Below are 10,835 nucleotides of genomic sequence, written 5' to 3' on the forward strand. Positions count from 1 at the left end.
TCCTTTCCAATCCCTAGGTTGTAACAGAACTAACTCCATGCCACTAACTAGAACCGTGTGGGTGATTCATCCTGGCCAATGAGAACCCTGCCTTCTCTCTAGCCACGGTGACTGGCTCAAGAACAGACAAACTAAGACCAACTGCTAAGACAGGCGCAATTGCCTTACAGCCCTCCTTTTCTGAGTCTGCAGCCTGGGGACACCATGCCCCTAAAGGCACCCTGAAATTGAGTCACAGGCCTTAGAGCTGAGAACACTGCTTGATTCCCTCCATTTTTTTTTTTGTTTTGTTTTTGGTGACACCATGAATCGAACTCAGGACCTTGCACTTGCAAGGCAGGTGCGGTGCCACAGAGCTAAATCCCTGGCCCTATTCCCTCAATTTTTATAACTCTCTCTATATAGATCATCAACCCCACTTTTTTCCTTTCCTTTTTTTTTTTTTCAGTGTTTTGTGAGAGGTCTCACTATGTAGTCCAGGCGGACCTCAAACTCACTATGCAGCCCAGGCTCAAACTCGTGACAATCCTCCTGTCTCAGCCTCCAGAGTGTTGGGATTACAGGTGTGTGCTATCTTGCCCAGCCCCATTTTATTTGCAAGAAAAATGATGACCAGATACAGTGGAACCTGACTGTATAGTTTCAGCTACTTGGGTGGCTGAGGCAGGAGAATCACTTGAACACAGGGCAATACAGCAAGAGCCTGTCTCAAGAAAAGAAAGAAAAAAAGACAACAACGACAAATGCTCAGAGAAGTAAAGCCCTTTGCCCATGGTCATGCAGCAGGTAAATAATAGGACTAGCCACCAAAGTTTGGCTGATGTCACTTCAAAGTCTTTGAACCTCACTGCTTTGCCAGAGGTGCCTATAAATTCTGCAAACATCCTGCCTGGGCCTCCATTTCCCCTTTGTGGAGGGTGAAGCTGGGGCAGTGATGTCCGAGCTCTCTCTATACTGTGGTGTGAGCTGGGGAGTGGGTAGCCTTGCAAAGCAAGAGTGGTCTATGCAGATGCAGGGCACATGGGAATGAAGTCACACACAGAACAAGTGGCCATCTGTGGGCTCTGACGTCCTCTTTCCCACTGTGTGACACCAGGCATGAGTAGGGGATCCTTGCCAGGCCCTCTGCTGCCACCCAGAAGTGACTAACGCCTCAGCCCACACCCTGGAGGATAGACAATGTGACCACTTGTGTTTTCTAGCCCAGACACCTCTGTGGGAATAATCCTTCCCCTGTGCCAGCCAGGGCCGGGTCTAGAGGAGATGGGGCACCCACTCAGGGGCCCAGGCAGCCGGGCAGGGGTTGGGGCCTTCCTGAGAGATAGTCACCCTGCCCTTCTTTCTGGGCCACCAGCTGATCACCATTGTGTCCCTCTTCCTCCTCCTGGGAAGTGGCTGCTATCGCAGAACTTAGGGAGCACACAGAACCTGAGCCACCAGTCCTAAACTCCAACTCCCAATCCCCACCCCGCAGCAGAGGAAACTGAGTCCACAAAGGAGAAAGCAGAGACCCACATGTGAGCACGCTGCCTGCCCCAAGAGGTCAGCAAGAGTACAAGGGCAAAGATCCCAGATGGGGCCGTCCCTGGGGGAACCCTGACTTCTGTCCTGAGAACCACTGTGGCGGTCAGGAAGTGAATCCCAGGGGTTGGGGGCAGTAGGCACTTGGCCAGCACCCATTCCCACCGTAGGTGCAGACTCCAGCTTTTGGAGAGCAGTGTCCCTCTGCTCCCAGGATTCATCAAAGGCTGACGGCTCCTGGTTCAGGCATATACTTTAAACCTAGCCAATCAGAGAGCTAAACCTTGTCACAGCTACTGGTTCAGCGGGGAAAGGGATCCCAAGGAGGCCAACAAGGCCAGACCTGGGTGCTTTCTGCTTTGTTGTTTAGTATAGTTGTGTCACAGCTATCAGGAAAGTAGCTTTCTTTCTCTGGAGTTGCTAACCCTATAGAATAGAAGAGTTTTATAGCCCATCCTTCCACACCTCACAGAGCCTGGGCGAGAATGAGACCAGGATGAGAGAAGCAGGACACCCCACACACACACCACCACGGGAGGGGGGTAGTGTTGCTGATTGTGTGGAGCACCTGGAGCCAGCTGTTCCTGAAGGCAGACTCTCCTTAGACTTTTCAGTTATGTGAACCAATAAACTCCCTTTGGAGTCACTTGCCACCAATGAGGAAATGAGTTCCCCATCTCTGGAGGTATTCCACAAAGAACAAACATCTATGCAAGTGTTTCACCATTAAATACACACAATACTAACAAAGGCCACTTTTTTTTTTTTTTTTTTTTTTTTTTTTTTTTTTTTTTTTTTTTTGTACTGGGGATCGAAACTTGGAACCTTATGCTTGCGAGGCAGGCCACGGAACCACTGAACTAAATCCCCCGCCCCCATTCTAAACCCACCATGACCAACAACTAAAATGTGACTCACAGGCCACAGGCCAAAGGCTCCACAAGGTTATCAAGCCAAAAGAATCCTCCTCCAAAAAAAAAGTACAGAGATCATGACAGCACCAGGCTGCTGACAGCATGGTAAACTGGGTGTCCTCCCTACTGACAAGAAGATAAGCTGTTTCCATCCTTTAAAGTTTAACAACTGACAAATTTTAATAGCTTTGAAATATTCCGTACACCTATTACTCCTCATTCCCAAGAAAAAAAAACTTCTAAAAAAAAAACCACAAAAGAATATATCAGGATTGTGTTTACATTAGCCCCTAATAATGGGGAAAAGGTGAAAATACCCTAAATGCTTAATGGTAAGACAACTGTTAAGTTAACTTAATGGGATATTAAGCAACCTTCTAAAATGACAAATACAAAAATAATACAGTAATAAGAACAAAGTATTTAAGCCATAATAGCAACTAACAAAGCAGGATAATAAAATTACAGCTGAATTACACCTTTGGGAAAACAGCATGCACCTGCAGACAGAGATGAGCTGCCTGCAGAGTAACGAAGGTGTGAAGCTGTTCTGGGTTATTTTCTTCCAGTGACAGCCGGCCATTAGCCACGAGGGCCCCAGCAAGGACAGACAGGGGTTGGTGCCAAGGAGCCTCCTGCCTGGGATGCTCCCACGGATCCTGACCTTGCTTCCGGGGTTTCCAGAGGTGGGCAGCTGCGTCCTCTCTGGAGCCCACCTGAGCTGGGCTGTCCACTACGACAATGCTAGCCATTTGTGGCTACTAAGTTAATCGGAATGAAGTTCCTCGGTTGCATCAGCCACATTGCAATTGCTTAATAACCACACTTGGCTACCACAGTAAAGAGCGCGGACACGGGACAATTTCTCCACTGCCCAAAGTTCTAGTGGACAACTGCCACCCTTCTCTGACAGAGAAGGCCTCCTCCCAGAGGGGAGGGAGCATCTCAAACTCACTCCACTGTCCCAGATGCAGCCCAGAAACATGCATTGCTTTTTCTAGAAAGAAAAAAGGGAGCGAGCGCAGAGTAGGAAGCAGGACCTCACAGGCAGGCAGGGTGGACAGCTGCTGGTGAGGTCTCCTAGCAACCTGGTTGGGCCACGGGGCGTGCAGGAAGGCTCCCAGCTGATCTGCCAGATGAAAAGCGGGTCAGCGCCAACGAAGAGAGCAGTCAGGGCTCAAGGTTTCCATTTTCCCCAAGCTCTTGATGCTGGACAGCTGTGCCAGGCGTGTGTCCGATAGGGTTCAGCCACCGGAACCAAAGGGGCCTGGACTGGTCCCTGCCAGACACACAGAATCTCTGTGTTCTGGAGAGCACTGGTAATTGCAGGAAAGGCTCGAGTCTATGGAGGAGAGAAAATCTGGCTCCAGAGGAAACCAGAGCCACAGCAGGACTGGATACATGCAGGGAAGGACCCAGCATACACTCAACAAGGGTGGTCTGAGGGCAACAGGTCTAGTGGCCGGGTGGGCACCGAGGCGGGCTGGGGGTCAGAGTGCCCTGAGCTGACAGGCATAAGTCAGCTTGGGAACGGAGCTGTATGTCATGGCCTGGCCTGGGAGACTGGGGCCTCACAGGCAGCAGGATGACAAGGGTCTGTCACAGCTCTCCTGTGGTCTCCGGACTCTATCCAGCACAGGCCCACAGATGAGCTACCATTTTCTTTTGTGGAAAAGAAAAGAGCCAGGTAGGGAATGGACTTATCCCAGGTCACACAGCTGGAAAGCAGCTGTCAGGACTCAAAACTCAAATCCGTCTCTCTGCCCAGGGCCCTCTGCCTTTACAGCCCCCACCTGCAGGGGTCTCCGCCCAGTGTCTGTGAGTGTCAGTCCTCCTCCACTGCGTCTCCCTCCACTGCCTCCAACCAGGGGCAATCTTTGGGTGAACCTCAGCGGTACCTTGTGCTGAGGTCCTGGCCAGCACTTGCCCTTGCCCTTTTGTACAGGGGATGCCACCACCCAGCATTCAGCCCTCCACAGCCCGGTTCACCCACTCCTCACCTTCCTTCACGCTCCTTCCTCTGCCTGGATTCTTCAATCACCATTCCACAGACATTAACCCACCCTCGGCCTGTTCCATGAAATCTGCCCCGAACCCCATCCCATCCACTACAAGGAGTTCTTTCTACCTTCCTAGGACTTTCAGCACAGACTGTCTGGTGCCATGGTCTTATGTGTCCCAGTGCGTCTCTCTGAGCTGGCTGTGAGCTGGAACAGTTTAAGCCCATGTCTCATTCTCCTCAGTCTACCTCCCATTGAGACCGGCACAGAATAGCCAGGGGACAAATAGGAAAATGGGAGGGGAATGGAGGAGAAGATGGAGAATATGCAGCAGAAGGAAGAGCTAAGTAGACAGACAGGAGGGTGGATAGATGAACGGATGGGAGGATGGGCGGGTGAGTAGGAGAGACGGATGAACGAATGGGCGAACGTGAGAATAGACGAGGATGGGTGGGCAGACAGGCGGAAAGAGGAGCAGATGGACAGAGAGACAGATATACAGACAGAAGGGCATGGACGGAAGATGGGTTGATGGATGGGAAAATGAGTAAGGAGGTTGGAAAAGGGATTAGCAGACAGATGGGAGGGAAAGTAAGTGGGTGGGTGGACGGATGGATGGATGGACGGACACACAGAAGAGTGAGTGAGCAGAAGGATGAATGGATAAATGGATTACTAGATGAAAATGAGAAAGACAAAGAATGCTAAGGACTGGGGACTTAGCTCAGTGGTAGTGCACTTGCTTAGCAAGCATGAGGCCCTGGGTTTGGTCCTCAGCACCAAAAAAGAAAAAAGCAAAAGGAAAGAAGTATTAGGTATGACCAGAGAGCACACAATTAATTACCAAGTCTTTCTTTTCTCCCAGAAAGCACTTACGCCTACACCGTTGTGGATTCTGTGAACACCAGCACCTTTCCTTCCTTCAATACAATAGCCCAACAGCGATTTCCACAGGAACCTGCCCCTCTCCCTCCAGTGGCCCCACCGTGGCAAACTGGGACGATCTCCAAAAAGTGATTTGTGGGATGGAAAGCGCACAGGACCTAGCTTCAAGTCCCAACTCTAGTACACACCAGCTAAGTGGACGTGGGGAAGCCAAGACACGGGGCTTGAGGTTCCAGATGTGAATGAAACGTGAGAAAGTCTACGAACCACCATGGGTTTAGTCAGCTGACTACTGTTGGTTACTCTTCTCACCTGGGACTCTATATTCTTTGTTATTCAAAAGCCTACCTTTTGCACTCATGCACCTATCACTTTGGTCATAGTGTAACACACTCAGTATTTTAAAATCAGGGTTGACAGCAGGCACAGTGGCATGCGAGGTAGGGAAATGCTTGAGACCAGGAGCTCAAGAACAGCCTGGGTAACACTGCCTAAAACAAAACAAGCAAACAAACACATAAATCAAGGATGAGTGCCTGACGGGTAGATGGAAGGGTAGACAAATGGATGAACGAATGGGCGCTCATGCCTCCCTGCAGGCAGAGAGAAACGAAGACCTCCACATAGAAGAAAAAGAAAACAGTACAAGTCCGTTTTTTCCTCAGCACATTTAGATGTCTGAATCTCTAGCTGTTCTCCAGTTCTGGATGCCGGCACTGCTTTACCCTGGAGAAACCTAGGCCTTTGACTGGGCGAGGATGTACACAGTTAACAAGCTCTGCCAAGGAGAGACAAACCACTTCCCGGTTAATAAGTGCTGTGCCAAGTTTCAGCTCAACGACAAATGGGACCGCCGAGTTTCAAAACAAGTGACACTTAAGGATGGCAAAGATTATGCAGCACAAAAGCAGAGAAGTGACAAGGCTTCCAAAGACAGGCATTTAATACTCTTCCCCCTCGGGGAGGAGAAGCCTGGTGAGCCATCCTGGCACAGCCAGGAAATGTTAAGCCTCTAAAGTCGTTCTGAGCCAGGAAATAAAAAACTAAAACCCAAACGGGATTGGCCCCAAAGATACCAAATGACCTTGGCGACAAACCCGGGTAACCTGTCCAATTTGGCCAGGCTTGTGGGAGCCTTCAGATCTCAGCTTTTCAAAAGCGGTAGGGAACCCAACTCCGAGATGTCACCGATAAAGGAAGCAGGAAAGGTGATCAAAGGCTCTGCCTCCTTGGGGGTGCTGCTCCCACCTTTTCCAGAGGAGAACTGGACCCGGTAGTGAGTTATAGGGAGCGGGGACTCTGGGAACAAGAGCAAAGAGGAAAAAAAAAAGGAGGAAGGACCTTGATCTGGGGCAGCCCACTCCTGCACAGGGAATGCACCTTACATAATATCTCACTTAATCTTCCCACAACTTGGGGGGTACCCTTTGATCCACCCTGAGATCCAGACAGTCTCAGGCCTCTGAGAGGTTAAGGTGACCCTGTTTTTTCTCAACAGTACTTTCCGTGCTGATTTTTTTTTTAATTCTAAAAATAATACTTGTTCATGAAAAAGACTCTTAAAAATAGAATGGCACAAAGAAAAAAAATCAAAACCACCCAGAATTCCAGATATAATCACACTTTGCATTTTGCAGCCTCTCCTTTCTTGGTATGGATGGAGCTGGATTTGTGTGGCAATCCCAGCTCTAATACTTCCTAGCTGTGGGACCCCAGGAGACTTAATTGGGCCCCTTGTCCCTCACTTTCCACCTTTATATAATGAAAACGTTAACATTCCTGCTGAGTGCTTCTGTGATCACCCCAATGAGTCACCACATTATTGGTGCTTAGAAATGGCCAGGCCCAGAACAAGAACCCCACAAATATTTGTTCATGATCATCTTTCTATGCACAAATACACCCTTCCAAGCTTTATTAAAAAGGGACTAAACAAGGTCCCGAGTTCGATCCCCAGTACAAAAGGGGGGGGATTAAAGCGTACACATTGGCCATTTTCACTTTCTTTTTCAATGTACGTTTTTAATTGACACACTGTGATTGTGTACAGTGCAGTATTTTAACATATGTGCAGTATACAATGCGTAATGGTCACATCAGGGTACTTAGCTCTTTTTGTTGAGAAAACTCAAAATCCTATCAGCTATTCTAAAATACGCAATTAGCTGTTGTCAATCTTAGCCTGCTGCACTGTGGGCCATTAGGAATCAGTCCCTTCAACTGCACCCCTCTACTCCTGAACCATCCTCTCCCACCTGCTCTCCTCCCTCCCCAGCCTCTGAGAACCACCTTCTATTGTACCTCTATGAGTTCAACGTTTTTGGCTTCCACAGGTTCAGTAAGTCACGAACGGCTCTCTGTCTCATTGACAGCAAGGACCAGCACATAATTTGACCAGCTCCCTATAGTCAGCAAATCCATGCTGATCACAACAGCAAGTGCTGCATCAAAACCTAGAACGTGACTGACAGGCTCCCCCAATCGGCCTCCAGACAGCGGGGGACTGACACGCCCAACCACGCTGTCCTCACTCACACTAGGTGTCATTCATGCCCTGGCTATGTCCTCAGGTTCCGGCCTCCCAAGATCACAGGTATAAAGATATCTGATGTCTTTGTGGGAGAGGAACTAATTAGCCCCATTTTGCAGACCAGGAAATTGAGGCACAGAAAGGTGCTCTCTGTTACCCACGGCCACTCAAAAGGCCAGTGGCTGAGCTGGGACCTGTGGCATGAACATCACAGGAGGGTGGGGACTCCACAGGCACACAGCAGACTGTCCAGATGCTCAGACCGAGGTCCTAACCATGCCTGGCGCTTCAGGCTATTGAGGGTGGTGCCCTATCTACCCCTCCTCAGCCCAGAGACGGGTCTCCTGTCGCTCCATAGGGGTCAGGGTGAGGGCCTCTGGGGAAAGGCGGCTTCAGGAAGAGTTCCAGGCTTCCCAACACAGCGCTGGCGCAAACCAAGACAAACAGCAAAGTGGAGACTCTGAGGGCTGCGCAGGGACATGGGCCAGCGCCTCAGGAGACCCAGCCAGTTTGGACAGCAGCAACTACTTCACAGGCCCAGAATGGGCCTGAGCTCCCAGTCAGGGTGGTCTGCAGCTTTCCAGGAAGGTGAGCGAGGAAAGCAGCCTCAGCCCTGGCTTTTCCCTCCTGGGCATGCCTGCTGTTCTCTCTGTACCTGGAGTGACCTTGATACCTGCGAGGAACGGACCAGGGGCAGCACAGAGCGGAGACCACCATACCAGCCCTGCCAAACCACTGACTAAACTCAGTGACCTGTGCAAGGCTGGGCAGATTTGGGCCTCACTCAGGGGGATCTGAGTTAGCAGCCTCAGCAGAGCAAGGGACCGGCCCCAGCCACCTCCAGGAAGCCCAAAATCAGCCAAACCAGCCGGCAGCACCAATGACAATCACAAGTCACATTTACTTCTTCCTCTGGCCATATAGCTCAATCTCCACAAACTCCGAACAAAGTATTACTTTGATTTCTGGGTTTTTTTTTTGTTTTGTTTTTTTTGAGACAGGGTCTCACTAAGTAGTTCAGCCTGTCCTTGAACTCATTATATAGTCCAGGCTGGCCTCGAACTCCACAGCTATTCTCATGCCTCAGCCTCCCAAATGCTGAGATTACAAGCGTGCGCCACCACAGCCATCTTGATTTCTATTTTATAGCTCAAGACACTGAAGCTCCGAGGGGTGAGGTTACTTGACCAGGGTCACACAGCAAATAAGCAGTGAAGCTAGGAGAAAGCTCAGAGTGGATCCCAGTACCACAGTCAAAAATCATAAAACCAGGCCTGCCTAGGAGGGAGGAAAAGGATGACATTTACTCTCCATCCATCCATCCAGCCAGCCACTCACTCAGCAGATTAATTAGCATGTACCACGAACAGATCCTGTTCTGGGTGCTGCGGGCACACTTGTCTTGGGAACATTCAAACCCCTCCCCAACAGCTATCTTGAAATATACAACACATTGTTCTCAACCATAGGTCCCCCATCCGCCCCCATGCTGTAGGACAGAGCAGTTATTCCTCCTATCCAGCTGCACTCTGACCCATTACTCTCTTCAGCCTCCCTGCCCTTGGGGACCTTACCTCTGCCACTGAGGACAGAAAATAAATAAGGAGCTCCAGAAGGGACTCCCAGCTTGGGACAAGAGCTCTAAAGGAGAAAAACAGGGAGCTGTCACTGTAGTCAGAATGGGGTGTTCTCTCTGAGTAGGGGACACGTGTGTTGAGACCCAGAGGATGAGGAGTCAGATGTGCAGGATGACAGGAAGAGAGTAGTATCTGCATGAGCAATAAGTACAAAGGTCCTGAGGCAGAAAGGGCTGCACTTCCTTCAACTCCCCTTAGGGAGCCCCACATTCCTTGCTGCCTAGACAGAGGTTGGCTGGGTTGACTCTTCAGTCACCCGCGCAGAGGCCAATTTCCTTTCCCCAAGTCTTAAGCCTAATTCTGGCTTTGAGATAACCTGTTGGTTTGGAAAAAAAAAAATCAGTAGGCTAAGGGGGAAGGAAGTGAAAAAAATGCAGCAAAGGGGAAGCAGAAAGAAAGGGCACGAGGAAGAGTGAAGCACAAAGTACGCATGGGGAGAAGGGTGGAGGGGTGAGGAAGAGGTGGCCCAGGGCACTCTGCAGCCAGCTGGGCGAGCCCTATGGTCTCCACCCTCCAGGCCCAGGAGCGCCCGGCACCCCCTGGGCCTCTACTTCCTCTGCTGGCCCTGCCCTGGAGTCACCACTTCCTCCGCACAGAGACCACGGCTGCCCTCCAGCTGATGCAGGCCTGGGGAGGGTCACCATCCTGGGCGCGGAGGCCCCAAGGTGGAGGTAGTCACTGAAGCGACTCCGGACCCTCTCGGTCCGATGCACCCCTTCATCCTCCCCTGTTCTGCGCAGGGGAAAAGGCACAGGCTCCTGCCCAGCCGTGGCACAGATGGCTGTGTGACTCTGAGCAAGTCACTACGCCCTCCTGGGCCTCTGCTGCATCCGGTGTGTGGTGAAGACCCTGACCCTTTCCTTTCATGGGGACAAGGAAGATGAAGGGTGGGCAGGCAAGAGCTGAGCAACAGCCACTTCCTGCCGTCAGAACATGAAGTCCTGGCACACGGGAGGTGCTCAATGAGTGATTCTAAGGGCCAATGCATAAATGTGCTCGCCCACTGTCCTGGACACGTGGTCACCTCAGGTCAACCTATGCAATTACGCCATGACTGTTTCATTCTGCAGGGCAAGAACCCAAGACAGAGGTAAGGCAGACAGAGCCTTGCTTGAACTCCAAGTGTTCCCTCAGGTTTCCACCATCTCTGATCCTTGGCCACCGTGTACTCCTTCCGCTCCACCCATCCTCCTCCTCCCTCCACTCCTGTATCTCCATCACCTCCTCCTCCTCCTCTCCCCTTCCCCCTCCTCGCTGGTGGCTGGCATCAGGCACTCTTCCTTCCTGGGTTCTGACCCAACCCCAACCACAGCTCTCCCCCTCCCTCCCTCCCAGCCTGCCGGCTTCC

General features: G+C 50.9%; 1 protein-coding gene across 3 annotated transcripts in view; it reads right to left on the reverse strand.

Moving 5' to 3' along the window:
* Positions 1 to 10,835, reverse strand: part of Stk10 (serine/threonine kinase 10) — a 122,924-nt gene that overhangs the window by 102,899 nt on the left and 9,190 nt on the right. The window contains exon 1 of one of the 3 annotated variants that reach the window (XM_033761628.1): positions 3,100 to 3,163. The exons of the other annotated variants lie outside the window; for them this stretch is intronic. The gene's annotated coding sequence lies outside the window, so the exon portion shown is untranslated. Of the gene's footprint in view, positions 1 to 3,099; positions 3,164 to 10,835 lie in introns of those variants that run through there. 3 annotated transcript variants of the gene reach the window in all.

This window comes from Fukomys damarensis, unplaced genomic scaffold (genome assembly GCF_012274545.1).
Source record: "Fukomys damarensis isolate Sample0158 unplaced genomic scaffold, DMR_v1.0_HiC HiC_scaffold_9, whole genome shotgun sequence".
Lineage (NCBI taxonomy): Eukaryota > Metazoa > Chordata > Mammalia > Rodentia > Bathyergidae > Fukomys > Fukomys damarensis.